This window comes from Apodemus sylvaticus, chromosome 3 (assembly GCF_947179515.1).
Source record: "Apodemus sylvaticus chromosome 3, mApoSyl1.1, whole genome shotgun sequence".
NCBI lineage: Eukaryota > Metazoa > Chordata > Mammalia > Rodentia > Muridae > Apodemus > Apodemus sylvaticus.
The window spans coordinates 170,735,502-170,751,440 of record NC_067474.1 but is presented as its reverse complement, the minus strand read 5'-3'; the positions used below and the strand labels follow the sequence as shown (position 1 = coordinate 170,751,440).

Below are 15,939 nucleotides of genomic sequence, written 5' to 3'. Positions count from 1 at the left end.
TGAAATAAAGCCTTGACCTGGCAGCTGGCTTCTGTCTTTGTTGCACATGGCAGATGCACTGTGGTCTTCTCTGCCTATGCTTCTCTTTGCCACAGGCGACAAAGGAAGTATGTGGGGAGGGACAGCCTACAGAAATCCAGAAAGTCTAGAGTTAGCATGCACTGTGTGCAGGGAAAGCAATGGGGTTAGGGTCCCAACAGGGAGGCTGACTAACAGAGGATGACACCAAAAGAGGAGGCTTGGAAAGAAGAATAATCAGCATTGATGACATCATCATTGGTGACATCATGGTGGGTGACATTATCGTGGGTGACATCAACATTGATGATGCCAGTGTGGGTGACATCATCATTGGTAACACCCACATGGGTGACATCATCATTGGTAACACCAGCATTGGTGATGCCAGCATTGATGAAACCAGCATAGTGTGTTGGTGTCTGTCCCTCCCTGTCACTGGACTACATTGGAACCATCTTTACTAAGGCAGAAGCAGTCCTGGGAGCATGAGCTGAGAACCCTAGCTAGATTTCAAAACCATATAATTCTGAAATGCCTTCCCCCCCCCCCCCAAAAAAAATCTCAGAACTGGGAACAGATCTGGAGCCAGGGAAGTTCAGAGGTTGCATCTCAGAGGGTAAGCTGTGTAACTGTATTTGAAGGGCCAGGAAAGGCAGAGGCACAGAAACCTGGGTATGGCTTAGGAAGTCATTGATCCCTTGATCACCTGGTGGAGGCTCATGCCCAAGGTGCCAACCACTACAGTGTCTTCTTGAATGAGGTAATGGAAACTCACAGCCCATCTCAGGCCCTACAAACACCCCTTAGCTACTCCCCACAGCAGCCCAAGGACCCTGAAGTCATCAGAGCATGTGGCAGGCAGCTCCTAATAAAGGGGTCCAACTTTTCCGTACACTGAATCTTCCATGTAGAAGTGAAGGGTGCAATTAGAACAGCTTTTCATCCTGGGTCTGTTCTAAGTCAGCAGCTAGCAGCTCAAGAGGTGAAGGAGTCAGCCAGACCCACCACCCTGTCAGGGTAGGGCAAGAGTCTGCTCCATTTGTCCTGTAGCATGCTCCTGGTGGGCCCCGGCTTGCCAAGATGTTTGGCAAGTGGCTGTGTTAACCAGTAAGTGTCCGAAGTAGAACCTGGACAGTGACCCTTCACAATTCCAAATCATTGTAGGTAGCAGTACCATAATACCACTGCAGGGCTCATGAGGGACACAGGACTGTGATGTTCTCAAAGTGTAGAGGAAGGCATTGGCCCCTCTGCTCAGACCACAGACCAGTGCTCATTCTTTATCTCAAAGGTCTAGGATGCCTTCCTCCTGGCACCTTGTCTACTTTGTGCTAAAGGATGAGGTTGTGTAGCTTTACAGGCCATCCAGAGGGTGGGAGCACTGGGCCCTGGTATGATCAGGAACTTCAATGAAAGAATGAGCCTAGAAGACAGCAGAGAGTAGGAGGCCAAGCAAAGCCAGATCTGGGTCTGCTGGGGCTCCAGTTCCTGAAGGCAGGGGAGGCAGAACAAACCCAACCACCTTGAGACAGCCACAGGACAGGAATTGGGCCCGGGGCTGTGGCTTTTTCTTCATTTCTATATGTCTGTTCTATAGGCATCCTACATGGTTGTTACTGTTCCCACCTCCACCAGTTCAGAGATTTGCCTGGGGATGGGGACACAAGTCGTAGACAGGGCACACTGTAGTTAGTTCAAGAAAAACTAATGATACTTTTCACCTTTAGTGCAGTCTAGGTCCCACTCCCAGGAGAGCAGGCAACTCCCAGGAGAGCATGGTCAGCTCCAACTTCTGGGGCTTTGGGGGAGGGGCTGGTGGGTTCAAGTTTCCAGAGCTGCTGAGTTCACCTGGATCCAGAGGCCAGCAGCCTAACACCCCTCGAACTATAAACCTGCCAGCTTCAGCACCCGCCTCTGCCCTGCCTCTTGCCGCCTGCAGTCTGCCCTCTTTCGGCTGCATGTACCCACGGGGAGCTATTTAAAGCGGCCTTTGCAATTGCCTTGGGCTCCCACGCAGCCAGGCCCACCAGGGCAGCAGCCTTCGCCTGATTCTGCAACCAGCAATCACTCCCTCAGCCTGCAGGCTTCTATTTCTGCCCACATGTTTACAGGGCAAGAGGAAGGACAGGAAGGACTGATGCTATTCAAACACCAGTTTCTGTTCCAGTGGTGAGGACAGGAGCTGACTGAAGGCTAGGGGTGGATCAAGGGCTGCAGCTGAGAAGAGCTAGCTTGGAAAGAAGATGTCAGTGCCTCCTGCCTGCAGGGGCACCGGGGACAAAGGGTGACAGGCAGGGGGCTTTTCATCCTAGCAGGGACAGCTCTTGGAACTGACAGTGCCTTCCTCTTTGTCCTGGGCTGGAGTGCATGCTTTGAATATGGACTGTTCTTCCTGGAAGCTGAAGGCTGGAGGCTGATGTAGCTAAGGGGACCTAGATGTCAGGAGGCAGCTCTGCTTTTCTCTGGCAGCAAGGACAGGACAATCTCCCAGACTCAAGGTGAGAAGACATGCAGGGTTACAAAAGAGCTGAGGCAGGTCTGGGGTCAGGGTTTCTATTTTCTAGGGCTGCAAACTGTTCTATCAGAGCTATGGAGGCCAGAAGTTTTAAACCTTGGAGTAGGCGGGCTGCTCCAGGGAAGAATTTACCCCAGCCTCCCTCTGCTTCCCAGGTTGCCTGCACTCCTTGCATTTAAGATTTATTGCCCTGCCCTCTGTGTCCATCATCACACGCTTGGCTTCTGTGCCTTCTCTTCTTACACAAATACCTGAAAACTCGAGCATGGCTCATCTTAGCCAATTATATCTACAAGAACCCTGTTTCCAAGTAAGACACATACTGAGATCTAGGGGGAAGTTGTTCGGCTCCGTACAGATGGCAACCCCAGAAGCAGGAGAGTATGATGCAGAGAGAGAATGGGAAAGAGGAAAAGCAGGGAATGTGTGCTTCATGACCCAGGAGCAGGGATACTCCCGGGCATCTATCCATCATCTCTAACCATGCCCAGTGAATGACTACCCCCAAGTTCCTAATGCTTTCTTTTTTTCTTTCTTTTTTCTTCTTTTCTTCCTTTCTTCCTTCCTTTCTTTCTTTCTAAAATATTTTCTGTATTCTTTGTTTACATTCCAAATGATTTTCCCTTTCCTGGTTCCTCCCTCCCCATAAGTCCCATAAGCCCTCTCCCCAACCCTGCCAGTTCCCCAATCATCCCCCTCCCACTTCTCTGTCCTGGTAATCCCCTACAATGCTGCATCAAGCCTTTCCAGGACCAGGGTCCTCTCCTTCCTTCTTCTTGGGAATGATTTGATATGTGAATTGTGTCTTGGGTATTCAGAACTTCTGGGCTAATATCCACTTATCAGTGATTGCATTCCATGTGTGTTCTTTTGTGATTGGGTTACCTCACTTAGGATGATATTTTCCAGATCCAGCCATTTGCCTAAGAATTTCATGAATTCATTGTTTTTAATTGCTGAGTAGTATTCCATTGTATAAATATACCACATTTTCTGTATCCATTCCTCCATTGATGGACATCTGGGTTCTTTCCAGCTTCTGGATATTATAAATAAGGCTGCTATGAACATAGTGGAGCATGCGTCCTTATTGCATGCCGGGGAATCCTCTGGGTATATGCCCAGGAGTGGTATAGCAGGGTCCTCCAGAAGTGTCATGCCCAGTTTTCTGAGGAACCGCCAGACTGATTTCCAGTTCCTAATGCTTTCAAGCTGAGTGAACATCTCTAGTGCTGTGATACTGCGAGAAGGCAAGACCTGTCTCCTTTGGCTTAACCTGCTTAAACCAGGGCCAACCAGGGTCACCTGCAACTCAGCCATTAATACTGCTTGCATACACTTAGGCACCACATTAGATCGATTTGTGGTGTCTTTGTAGTTGTTATTGTAACAACTGTCTTTGTAGCAACATTGTAGCAACAGCTACCAAAAAAGACAAAGGGAGGTTGGTGAGCTTTAGCTGTAGTAGCCCCAAGGAGTGAAGCCATACCTGCATGAATCCATTCCCTCCCCACCAACTTCAAGGCTTAGGTGCCTCTGATGCAGTGACCCATGACCTTCCAGGTGCTGGCCTTGGTCATCTTGACCATACAGCAGTCACTGGGCAACTGTATGCCTATGGGAAGCTCCAGTAGTAGACCCTCTGATGTCCAGACCTTCTCGTTCCAGCCTCTGTGAGGTTCTCATGTTAATCCCAAACCACAGAGACTCTGGCTTGGCTCCTTCTACCTTAGACTTTGTTTCACAGGTGGAGAAAACAATGGTGTATTAAGCTCTGATGGGAAAGGTATCCATCCTGGCAGTTGACAGCCAAGGAATACCACAAAGTCACAGCACATGATAAACCTCCCACAAGACATTTATCAAGAGGGAAAAACCCAGGAGGGTGGCTGCCTCTGCTCCAGTGAGAAGTAGCAGAGAGCTAATCAGAAGATAGAATTATGTAGGATTTCTTGTGGGACAGAGTTTTCCAGGGTGGGTGGGGATTGGTGGGATTTCAAGTCCTTGGGCTTTTTACTCTGTAGGATAGGGGCTGGGTCCAGCTGTTAGGGCAATTGGAGTGTTCTGTGGGTGGAACTTGATGGTTGGAGGTTCTCAGGAGAGGGGCCTAGCCATGACTGGTCTTCCACCCCTATTTTGTTTACTATGGATAAACAATCAGGGGTCAGGAAAGGGAGGGAATCATCATTACACTACTTCCTGCTGAATGAGGGCATTAAATCCTCCGGGCAAACTTTACCTTGCCCATCAGAGTAAAATTGGGAGTCCTAGGTCTCTGGCTTGGTAACTAGGCCTGTAATATCCTGTAATATCAACTGATTAAAAGTCTAGTTAGAAATATTTTGGATCAGAGGCTGGAGAGATGGCTTAGCACTGATTGCTCTTCCATGGGTCCTGAGTTCAATTCCCAGCAACCACATGGTGACTCAGAACTATCTCTAATGGGATCTGATGCCCTCTTCTGGTGTGTCTGAAGACAGCGACAATGTACTCACATACATGAAATAAATATTAAGAAGAAAAAGAAGAAAAAGAAGAATCCTTTGGGTTTATTGTTGAAGAGATCCAGACAATATGTTTATAGGTCAGGGTGTGACGAATAGGACTAAGGAAAGGAGAAGGGGCTTTAAGGTAATATCCAGTTCAGTATTGGGCTCTCAATGAGCCACTGCTAGAAGCATCCAGGTGTTTCTTGCATTTTGGTGGGAGATCCATCTGGAGCTGTCAGATCTTGTCTTTTCTATACCTGACTGGTTGACATAGAAGCAAATATTCCTCCCTGAGGAAGAGGCAAAGACCACCTCTCTCTGCTCTTAGTAAATCCAGTCCCTACTGATTTGGTAGCACTACAGTGGCCGGTGAGTCTGTTTGGCCCTGGAGGTTAAGGATGCTCTGAGCCACCTGTGGGAGCTGCTAAATGAACTTAGATGAAAACTGAGGAAAACAGCTAGTGAAGTATCAGTCCTGCTGCTCCAGCGGGACACCAGCGGCTATAGCCAGGACCTCGAGAAATGGTAGGCTCTGAGCCACTCAGTTGTCATGCCATGCTACTAGGAACCCTGTGATGGGAATTGGCAAGGATTCTTTAATGGGTACCACTCCTGATTTTGGAAAAAGAAACATTTTGGCACAAGGTCCAGACCATTTAGCAGGTAGGCTTCTGTAAACCTTGGTGCCACAGAGAATGGAGGTATTGTGGGCATTCAGACAGAAGGGCCATGTGGCAGTGCTCAGAGTCAAGGTGTTATTACAGTCTGAGAGATCCAGAGTGCCCATGAAATGTGCCCCTGAGGAGTTAAAACAGTGCAATACTGAAGAGAGATATGGAGAGATAAGGGGGGCATCAATGGCACTTGACTCAGAGCAATTTATTGAGAGGCATGGTAAGAGTATCCCCTAGCCCAATGGATGAGGCTAAGAACTGGTGGTCCGTGAGTTTGACCTGGGAGGGACACACAACCAGCACTATCCAAAGTGGCCGGGTGTAGTGTAATTCAGTAGCTGATGTTCAATTAGGATGGCCCAGATTTGATCCAGATTGGTGCTCACATGCACCAATGTGAGCAGTATCCCCTTTAAAGTTTTGGCCACTTTTTACACTAATCTTTTTTTGTCATAGAGAAAACAGGTATGAGGTAAGTCCCAGAGAAGGAGACATGGATAAGAAGTTGTCGGAGACTGAATCAGCCATTGCCAGCTTGATAGAGAGAGCAATTCCCTGACCCTATTAAGACAGGATGTTGGTTAGAGGTAGAGATCTCTTGGATGTTAAACATCCACATGTGAGAGCTACCCTTGACAGATGCAGATAGGGAGAAATAGAGGGGGAGAGAGCAAGTTTAAGAGAGTCAAATCAGCAGTTTGAGTCAGTTTGAAGTGTTGAGAGGTGGCTATGGCTGAGAGGTAAGTGTGTATCCTCTACCAGTGCTACCTGAAGAGAGAGAACTGGGAAAGGGGGTCTGGAGACCTTTGTATGTTAGAAGGTGGGACAGGAGGTGAGGAGAGGAGACAGTAAGGTGATACAAGGTTAATTTCTTAGATTCACTTATGAGAATTTCATGGAGATGTAGCTTTTGTTCCCCGGTTCTTTTGGATTTGGGTTTTTTTTTTTTTTTTTTTTGATTTGGCTTTTTCGAGACAGGGTTTCTCTGTTTAGCCCTGGCTGTCCTGGAACTCACTCTGTAGACCAGTCTGGCCTTGAACTCAGAAATCCGCCTGCCTCTGCCTCCCAGAGTGCTGGGATTACAGGTGTACACCACCACTGCCCAGCAAGATGTAGCTTTTAATACTTTATTAAATAAGCATTGTTTTTGAATCCTATCTTTTGGCAACCTGTAGGGTAGTGGGTCCATCCCATGTCTGCTCCAGCAAAGGGCATGGCCGCTCGGCAAGGCAGAATGTAGGAAGTTTGACTGTGCTTATCCCCACACAGGGCAAGTGTTTGGCCATTAGGAAGCCCTGGGACATCGCCTCAGGGGTGGGAAAGGGCAGTCTGAGGCATGAGACAGCCGGAGCTGGTTCAGAGGTCTCCAGGATTGTGAAGAAGCTGGGGCCGTGGTGTTCCCAGGCTTTTGGATACCCAGGTGCTGATGGAAGTCGCAGAAGAGCTGAGGGTGGAATCTGGGCCCACAGGTTGGATCTGGCCCAAAGGGTTGTGGGGGAAGAAGGAAGGAACTCTGGCTGGTCCCATGGGGAAGAGTCCTTGGCTTGATGGATGGTGGCAGGCTTGGTGGTGGCTGTGGCAGAGAGGCCTTCTACAGGAGGTTAGACAGCAGCTCTATAGGCAAAGGCCTTTTCAATGGCTCCCCACAGTGTATCTTGATGAAAAGAGGCAGTCCATGGATTTAAGGCATTTACTGTCATGGTGGAAAGTGGATGTGTAAAACCATACCTCACTTCTCAGGGTGGGCCTGAGATTAAATACCTTTTGCATCATATTATGTGGTTTGGAGAAGAAGCAGGTGGCTAGTGAGCCTGGGGTCAACCAGATGTGGGGAGCAAAAGAAATAGTGGTTCCTACTTTAGCTAGGGGGGTCTCTTCTCAGCAAGGGAATGGGACAGGTTGGTACCAATAGGAAATGATGGGCAAGGGAAATATCCCTAAAAATACAGCTAAGAGGTGGGGTTTGGGGGCTAGAGAGATGGTTCAGTGGTTAAGAGCACTGACTGCTCTTCCAGAGGTCCTGAGTTCAAATCTCGGCAACAACATGGTAGCTTATATAATCATCTATAATGAGATCTGGTGCCCTCTTCTGGTGTGTCTGAAAAAAGCTACAGTGTATTCATATAAGAGAGAGAGAGAGAGAGAGAGAGAGAGAGAGAGAGAGAGAGAGAGAGAGAGAGAGAGAGAGAAGCAAATATCCCACCTTCCAAATGTAAAAAAACAAACAAGCAAGAGGTGGGGTTTGATGAAGCTGGTAAGGCTGTCCCCCTACTCTGATAATAGAGGAATGAGGAGGGGTGGGTTCCCCAAACTCCATCAGGACTGAAAAAGTGGCTCCAGTGTCCAGAAGGTAGGAAATGGATCCCCCTGATACTGTGATGACTACCAGAGGTTCCATGTTGGAGACAGCAGTGATCAGGCCAAGGGATCCTGGGTCCCCTCAGTTATCCATGGTCAGACGTAGGTCAGTTGGAGGGTGGTTTGGGCTTGGTGTCCTTATGCTTTGAAGGACATGAGGACAGCCAACAGCCCTTTGTCACTCTTGATGGCCCCGTGGGCATGGCCAGAATGGTTTGAACAGACCCTGGCCAATGACCCTCCTAACATCATCTGTAACAGGGACCCAGAGGTTCTCAGGCTTTGGGAGCCTGGGCAGCTGCGATGCCCAGCTGAAAGGTCTTGGCCAGTATCAGGTATTTTTGTTCGCTTGTTAGTTTTGTCATCTCTTCCATCGTATACCTTGAAGGCCACTGCTAAAGACTCCCATCTATGGAATCAGGGACCCTTTCTCTGGATGTTTAAGTTTGGCATTGCCTGGTGGTGGTGGCACACGCCTTTAATCCCAGCACTTGGGAGGCAGAGGCAGGCAGATTTCCGAGTTTGAGGCCAGCCTGGTCTATAGAGTGAGTTCCAGGAGAGCCGGAGCTACACAGAGAAACACTGTCTCGAAAAACCAACAACAAAAAATGGCACTAGTATCAGGGAAACTCTGGGAAAAGAAGTCATAAGGAGTTGTTTTAATCATACCCAATATGCTTACGAATCTTGATATATGGTGAGTTTATGTAATAGTCTTATGAATCTTGGGGTGAGATTTATACCTTAGCAAAAGTTTTAGAGAGTTACACCAAAACCAAAAGAGCAGGAGATGAGATGTAACAGTCCTTTGGGAATAGACTGTCTCTTTACTTTGTTTTTCTCTCCTTTCTCTGCCACATATTCAAGTGGCTCACCTGTTATAGGTCAGGGATTTTAGAGGAAACATTTAAACAAGCATGCTTGGTTCTAGAGGAGGGGGATTCATGCCCCAACTCCAGAGCTAGCTTTTAGTGGTGGAACAGCATAAAACAACAGTCTAATGCAACTCATACCTAAAGACACCGGAATTCCTATAAAATGGAATCCAGTAAACTAAGAACAAAGAAGGCTCAGAGATAGGAAATGTGTGAGTCCTGGGTATAAACAGAGATGCTGTAGGAGATAGCTGAGAGAAGCACCAGCCGTAGAGTGTGTGCGGCCAGTTGTGTGGATGGAATACATTGTAGCCTTTGCTTTCTTCCCCTCCGGCTAGGTTGAGCTCTGGGCTCCCACTTCAAGACAAACTTGCAACTCCATCGCTGGTGACTTAAAAGACAGGGCATGTACATCATTTGTGTGTGTTCTGGGGAGACCAGATAAAAACAAGCAGGGCTTGGAGCTGAGAAAAGAGAAATAGGGACTGTCTTTCTATTTTCCTGATAGCTCACAGTATTTGTAAAGGTCCTGAATAATATTAGGACTCTTCTGATTGGGCATCAGGTGGAGAGGCTGGGGGTTTTCTAAAAGGCATCCTAAGGAGGAATGAGAGGGGATGGAAGACACTGTTTCCACGGATGAGAAAGGGAGGAAAAATGTCACCGCAACCTGTAGTCCAGGGTGTCCCCAGAACAGAGGAAGACCAAAGCCACACGGTGGGTCACCACACTCAACTGAGGATAGGGGGTTTGGCCTGACTAAGCTGAAGGAGAGACTCGTGCCTGGTACCAAGGCTTTTGTGGAGGCCAGAAGGTAAGGTAAAGTCAGAAACTGAACTGGAGGAGTATCCTCATCCACAAGAAAGGATTGGAGTCACAGAAGTCAAGAGGTCCACAGGAGCTATGAGATTACAGGCTGAAGGGAAGGTGGGTGAAGCAGGCAGGAAGGGGGATGATAAGAAAACCTTGCAGGGCCAGGCGGTAGTGGTGCACATCTTTAATCCCAGGATTTGGAAGGCAGAGGCAGGCAGATTTCTGAGTTCGAGGCTAGCCTGGTCTACAGAGTGAGTTCCAGGACAGCCAGGGCTACCCAGAGAAACCTTGTCTTGAACACACACACACACACACACACACACACACACACACACACACAAAACCAAACAACAACAACAACAACAAAAAGAAAGTCTTGCAGGTCTAAGGGTGGGGGGGATTGGGTCAGGCGACGAGGGCTTTAAAGATTGTGGCTGGGGGTACCTCTGCCTCCAAGGGTACAGAGGTGTGCTGGGCACTTAACGGTCACTTCCTAGGACTCAGGGAAGCATTTACACCCACCAAAGGGGAAACTTACTCAATTGCCGTTGGCAGATGGGATGCTGAGCTATCAGTGAGATGTTAGAGGAGAGTGTTAGAGACCCCAGGATTAGAGGGTTAGGATCCCAGGACATCTTAGACTCCTGAGAGGGAGTGCAAGCTCCTGGGAGCATATCTGAGTCATCAAAGCAAAATGTTACACTTCTGAGAAAAAAGGTATTCTGCTGTCAAGAGACAAAGTCACACCGTAGACAGCAGAAGACACAGTGTAGGATAAAAAGGGTAAAGGAAAGAACACCCTGACCCTGACTTCACCCCAAGCCCAAGATCAGGACCAAGATACAGAACTCCACCAATCACCAAGCACAAACACCCACCAATCCCTGAACAGGAAAACCCACCAATCCCTGAGTTTGCCTAAAAGCTCAGGACTTGAAATCCCACCAATGCTCACCTTGGAATTCTCTACCCTGGAAAGCTACACCTGCAAAAATCCCATATAAGTCCTCTCTTCCTTTTTTCTTTTTCCTTAAAGATTTGCTTGTTTTCTGTAAGTATACTGTTGCTTAAGACACATCAGAAGAGGGCATCAGAGTCCATTAAAGATGGTGGTGAGCCACCATGTGGTTGCTGGGACTTGAACTCAGGACCTGTGGAAAAGCAGTCAGTGCTCTTAACTGCTGAGCCATCTTGCTAGTCTTACTCTGTCTTCCCTTAATTGCTTGCTGCTTTTTACCCAAACAGAGGCAGACACCCTCCTGGGTTTTTCCTTCCCTGTACATCTCCTGCATAAGGTGTGACTTCGTGGTAATCCTTGGCTCCTTACTGCCAGGAGCTGAGCTGTATGTAACACAGGAGCAGATTTTTTGCTGGGGAAACCTCACCTTGCTGGAACATAACTGTTATACTTGCGATGAGGAAGCCAGCGTCAGAGCAGAGCTGTAACATTGCTATAGGGGTAACCTTTCCCTCAGGGCTACAACACCTACATGGAGTTTATGCAAGATTTCTTGGAGGGGACTGGAGAGATGGCTCAGTGGTTAAGAGCACTGACTGATCTTTCAGAGGTCCTGAGTTCAAATCCCAGCAACTACATGGTGCCTCACAACCATCTGTAATGAGATCTGATGCCCTCTTATGGCGTATCTGAACACAGCTACAGTGTACTTATAATAAACAAATAAATAAATAAATACTTTTTTAAAAATAGAACTTAAAAGATTTCTTGGAGCCAGGTGGTGGTGGCACACGCCTTTAATCCCAGCACTTGGGAGGCAGAGGCAGGCAGATTTCTGAGTTCGAGGCTAGCCTCGTCTACAGAGTGAGTTCCAGGACAGTCAGGGCTACACAGAGAAACACTGTCTTGAAAAAACCAAAAAGATTTCTTGGAACGTGGAGATTTCAGCATAGGGATTGGTGGGATTTTAAAACCTGAGACAGGGCTTTCTGCTCTATAGGGAAGTTAAAATGTTCTGAGGATGGAACCTGGCAGTTAGAGGTCCTCAGGGGAGGGAGCACTGGCCACTTGTGTGCCAGGGCTTACAAATAGGGCTTTGCCATTCAAAGTATACTGGGTACCTGGATACAACCCCACAGTGAGCGGAGTGGAAGCAGTGGAAGAAGAGTAAATCTTTTTTTTTTGTTTTGTTTTGTTTTTTCAAGACAGGGTTTCTCTGTATAGCCCTGGCTGTCCTGGAACTCACTATGTAGACCAGGCTGGCTTCGAACTCAGAAATCTGCCTGCCTCTGCCTCCCAGAGTGTTGGGATTACAGGCGTGCGCCACCACCGCCCGGCCCAAGAAGAGTAAATCTTATATAGGCCTATTTGGACCGTTCCTCCTCTATGGGAAATTTAATCCTGAGTCAGATGAAGATAAGCCCTGTCCACTAGTCATTCTCTGGACCACAGCTGACCCTTGAACTCTGCCAGATCAGATGGCCCGAGACACAGTAACAATAGGCTGTTGTTCCCAGCAGAAACCTGATGTGTGTCCAAGCTGTGCTGAGGACTGGTCCCACCTACTGGTCTTGGATGCAGTGAGAGAAGATTCAGACTTCTGTCCTCAGAACTGTGAGGTAGTAATCTTGTGTTATTGGCCTGTGGCTACTTAATAGCTGAGCTGCAGAAAACTAAAACAACAGATACCATCGGGCAGGACATTTGTGGGGACATCAGACAGGGGAACCTCCTGTCCTCTACCACTGAGGTACAATGCAGTGTTTTTGGGGAATGATTCCATTTGGAGACACATCGATCAAACTCGTAAGACTCCTTGGAGGTCAATGGCCCTTACAATTAGTTTTTGGGCCTGATTTTCAGCACTGTCTGCTCTCTGACTGCTGGAGAAAGTCTTTTTTAAAATATATCCTGGAGAAGTTCCTGACCTTCATGCATCCCTGAAGTCATAGTTGGCTATAGTATCAGCTTTAGGGAAGGCTCCAAAAGCTGCCTGGCATCAATCATCCTATGTTCTATCATTAGAGGTCCAGGTTGTCCTTGCACTAATGAGCAGACCAGTTCCCTACTGGCTTGGAACTATTTTAAGGACCGAACATGTAAGCTCAGGAGACTCTAGAAAACTGTAGAAGTAGAAATGAGGGAGTGGGGTTAGACAGAAGGTTTTAATGCCAATGGGTGCCACAAGTGGGCTAGCCAAATGCCATTCCTGTCTGCAGAGGTTTGCCCATGTGGTATCAACTCCCTTGCTCTAAGGAAGAGAAACTCATAGGCCAGAAGTGAGGTTTCTGGATAAAACACTACCCACACATTGCTTAGGGACTGTATCCCAGATGATCATAACTGTAAGGATGAGGTTATGATCATGATCTATACGGGGTACCAGAACATGCTAAGAAAGTCAGCATTGTCAGTATAATGGAGGTGCATTCAGGGAAAATAAGCCTGCTTTCTCTTGCTGAATAAATGCCTTTGAGACGTTCTAATACTTAGTTGCCTGGAGTACTGTCTCCCGGGACTTCAATGTCTTCATCTATTTAAATGTCTGAATTTTTTTCTTTTTGTTTTTTCAAGATAGGATAGCTCTGTGTAGCGTGGGCTCTCCTGGAACTAGTTCTGTAGACCAGGCTGTGCTCAAACTCATAGATATCTGCTTGTCTCTACCTCCTGAATGCTGGGATTAAAAGTGTGAGCCACCATTGCCCAGCTAATGGTTTGAAATTTAACCCTCCTCCACCTCCCAATAGACCATGTTGAAATCTTGGCACTATTGGGAGATAGTAAAAACATTTAGAAGGGATACCTGGTGGGATGCAGAGGTTCCTGGGGTGTGCTCTATCCTATCTCTCTCCGTGTTCTGGTAGCTATGAGAGAAAAGTTTTGCTACACCGTCATGCTCCACGCCACGATGCTCTGCTGTGCTACAGGTCTAAAGCAATAGGATCAAGCAACCATGAACTGAAACCTATGACTCTAGGAGCCAAAATAAATCCCTCCCCCCAACTGCTGGGCATGATTTGTAATCCAAGCCTTCCAGAGTCAGAGGCAGCAGACCTGCTAGGAGCTGGAGGGCAGCCTGTGCTTTGGTAAGGGTCAGGGTGTTACTCCACATTGCATAAAACACAGGTTTTTCTCTTTTGTTTGTTTGTTTTCTTTTCAGATTGTGCCTTGCCCCTAGAGACATGTTTTATGAACAGCATTTGATTTCAGTTTGTGTCTAGCTTCTGAGGCAGGGGAACTCTGTTCTTTGTTATGCATTTAAATGCCACCCTGTCTATCACTGCCTATGAGTCAAGAACTCGTAACATATTCCCGAGAGTAAACATGGCACCACCCTAAACCCTCCCAAAGTAAACTTAGACTGTATGAGCATATTGGAATGGTCTCAGGAAAACCAAGCCTGAGAACTTACCAAATAAACCACACCGAGGGAGGGTGCACTGTCCTCTTGTAAAGAGGGGATCATATTGTACTGTAATGGCAATGACCCCTGCCCCACGTACATCTGTCACCCGGTCATCTAGTGTATGATTCAAGGGACCATCAGCCAGAGATCTCCCAGCTGTCCAGGGACTTCAGCTTGGCTCTGCCCTTGCTGTTCATACAACCTTCTCAAATGGCCATCTGTCCAACTACCAAATCAGCTACCTGAATCTAATTCTGCTTTGGTTTTACTTCTGTCTTCCATTGCCCTGTCCCTTCCCTTCTTAACTCTACTCAACCATGAGGCTGGAATCAAACCTGTGACCTCGCAGCTTGTCTCCTGCAGAGTCTCCATCAGCTCTCTAACAAGGCTCATTCTCATTATCTAACCCCTTGAGATGATTCCACATGTCTCTGATCAGAACTGCTTAAGCTGTCTTTAATCCTCATATAGGTTGTGTGTGTGTGTGTGTGTGTGTGTGTAAGAGAGGGAGAGGGAGAGGGAGAGAGAGAAGGAGAGGTATGTATTTTGTATCTGGGAGTTAATATTAGCAATTAAGTTGGATAAAGAATCTGTTTGCTAACATCCAGCCATCAAGGGAAATCAGGACTACTTGACAAATTATAGCCAACAAAATCAACATAACTTGTGAATTTATTAACTATCCAATACATTCAGACATTGAGAAAAGATACCAATGTATCTGTCCATCTATGTGTCTGACATAGCAGGCTCACAACAGCTCCGTGGTGAGGTTCAGGCTATCTTGGGTTACACAACGAGATCTTGTGTGAGAAATCAAGTTGTTTTTTTTTTTTTCTTTTCAGATATTATATGACAACAGAAAGTTAGCACTTCCCCTAAAACCAGGCAATATTTCTTCTTCTGCCAGAACACCTAGAATACTGTCTATTTCTTGCTCCACTCAGTGGATAACATTCATTTTTATTAATTGGCTCGAGTCTCCTTTTTTTTTTTTAAGTGTTAATAGCCTCTGGGAAGACACGAAGAACGACGGTTTCTGGAGTGGAGCTGGCACCTGGCAGGGCTACCTACTACCTCAGATGAGATGGGATAGCCTCATGCCACATGTGAGGAACTCGAGGCCTGGAAAGGTTGAGGTCACTCCTGGCCGTGTGGTAGGCGGGACCCCAGTCCATCTGGCTCCACACACTCCAGCTCCTTCTGTTTCTGTCAGATGAGTGTTGTGCTGTTTACACAGCTCATTTCTAAGAAGTCTATTAACCCTTTGTTCTGGGACTTCTCAGCATCCCAAAGACACAAGTTCTGTGTAGTCAGTTTGACTGGGGAATGGGGGGGTGGTGTGGACCTTGAGCTCATACACCTAGAATGGCCCCACAGCTGCCATGCCTGAGGGTACAAAGGAATCTACATTACTGGGAAATGTCTACAGTGTCCACAAAGCCACCCTGTTAGGGGAAAGGTCAAGGGGTCCAGCAGGGTCCTGCTCTTTGGAAGCTCCTGACCTTTGTGAGATCTTGGTGAGCTGCTCTCAGCAAGAAAGCTCAGATGCTTCCAAAGAGAAAGACACCTGGACACAGCCGAGCTGCAAGGCCTCAGTCTGGAGCCTCCTGCTGAGCAGCAGCTCCTCCATCTGCTAGACTGCTGGAGCCAGTGCCACCCAGCAGGGGCATGCCTCCTTATGTCCTGGCAGGATATAGTGCCAGGGTCATGTGTGGGGTGTATCTATGTGTCCAAATGTGCAACCTTTCCTCTCAAAGGCCATGGGCCAAATCTGTGGTAGCTTTGGGCTATTCTTCACGGCTGGCCGCAACCACCTCGAACCTGGCT

General features: G+C 47.5%; 1 protein-coding gene across 1 annotated transcript in view; it reads right to left on the bottom strand.

Moving 5' to 3' along the window:
* Gnb1 (G protein subunit beta 1) overlaps positions 1-15,939 on the bottom strand; it is a 268,388-nt gene that overhangs the window by 185,385 nt on the left and 67,064 nt on the right. The window lies entirely within an intron of this gene.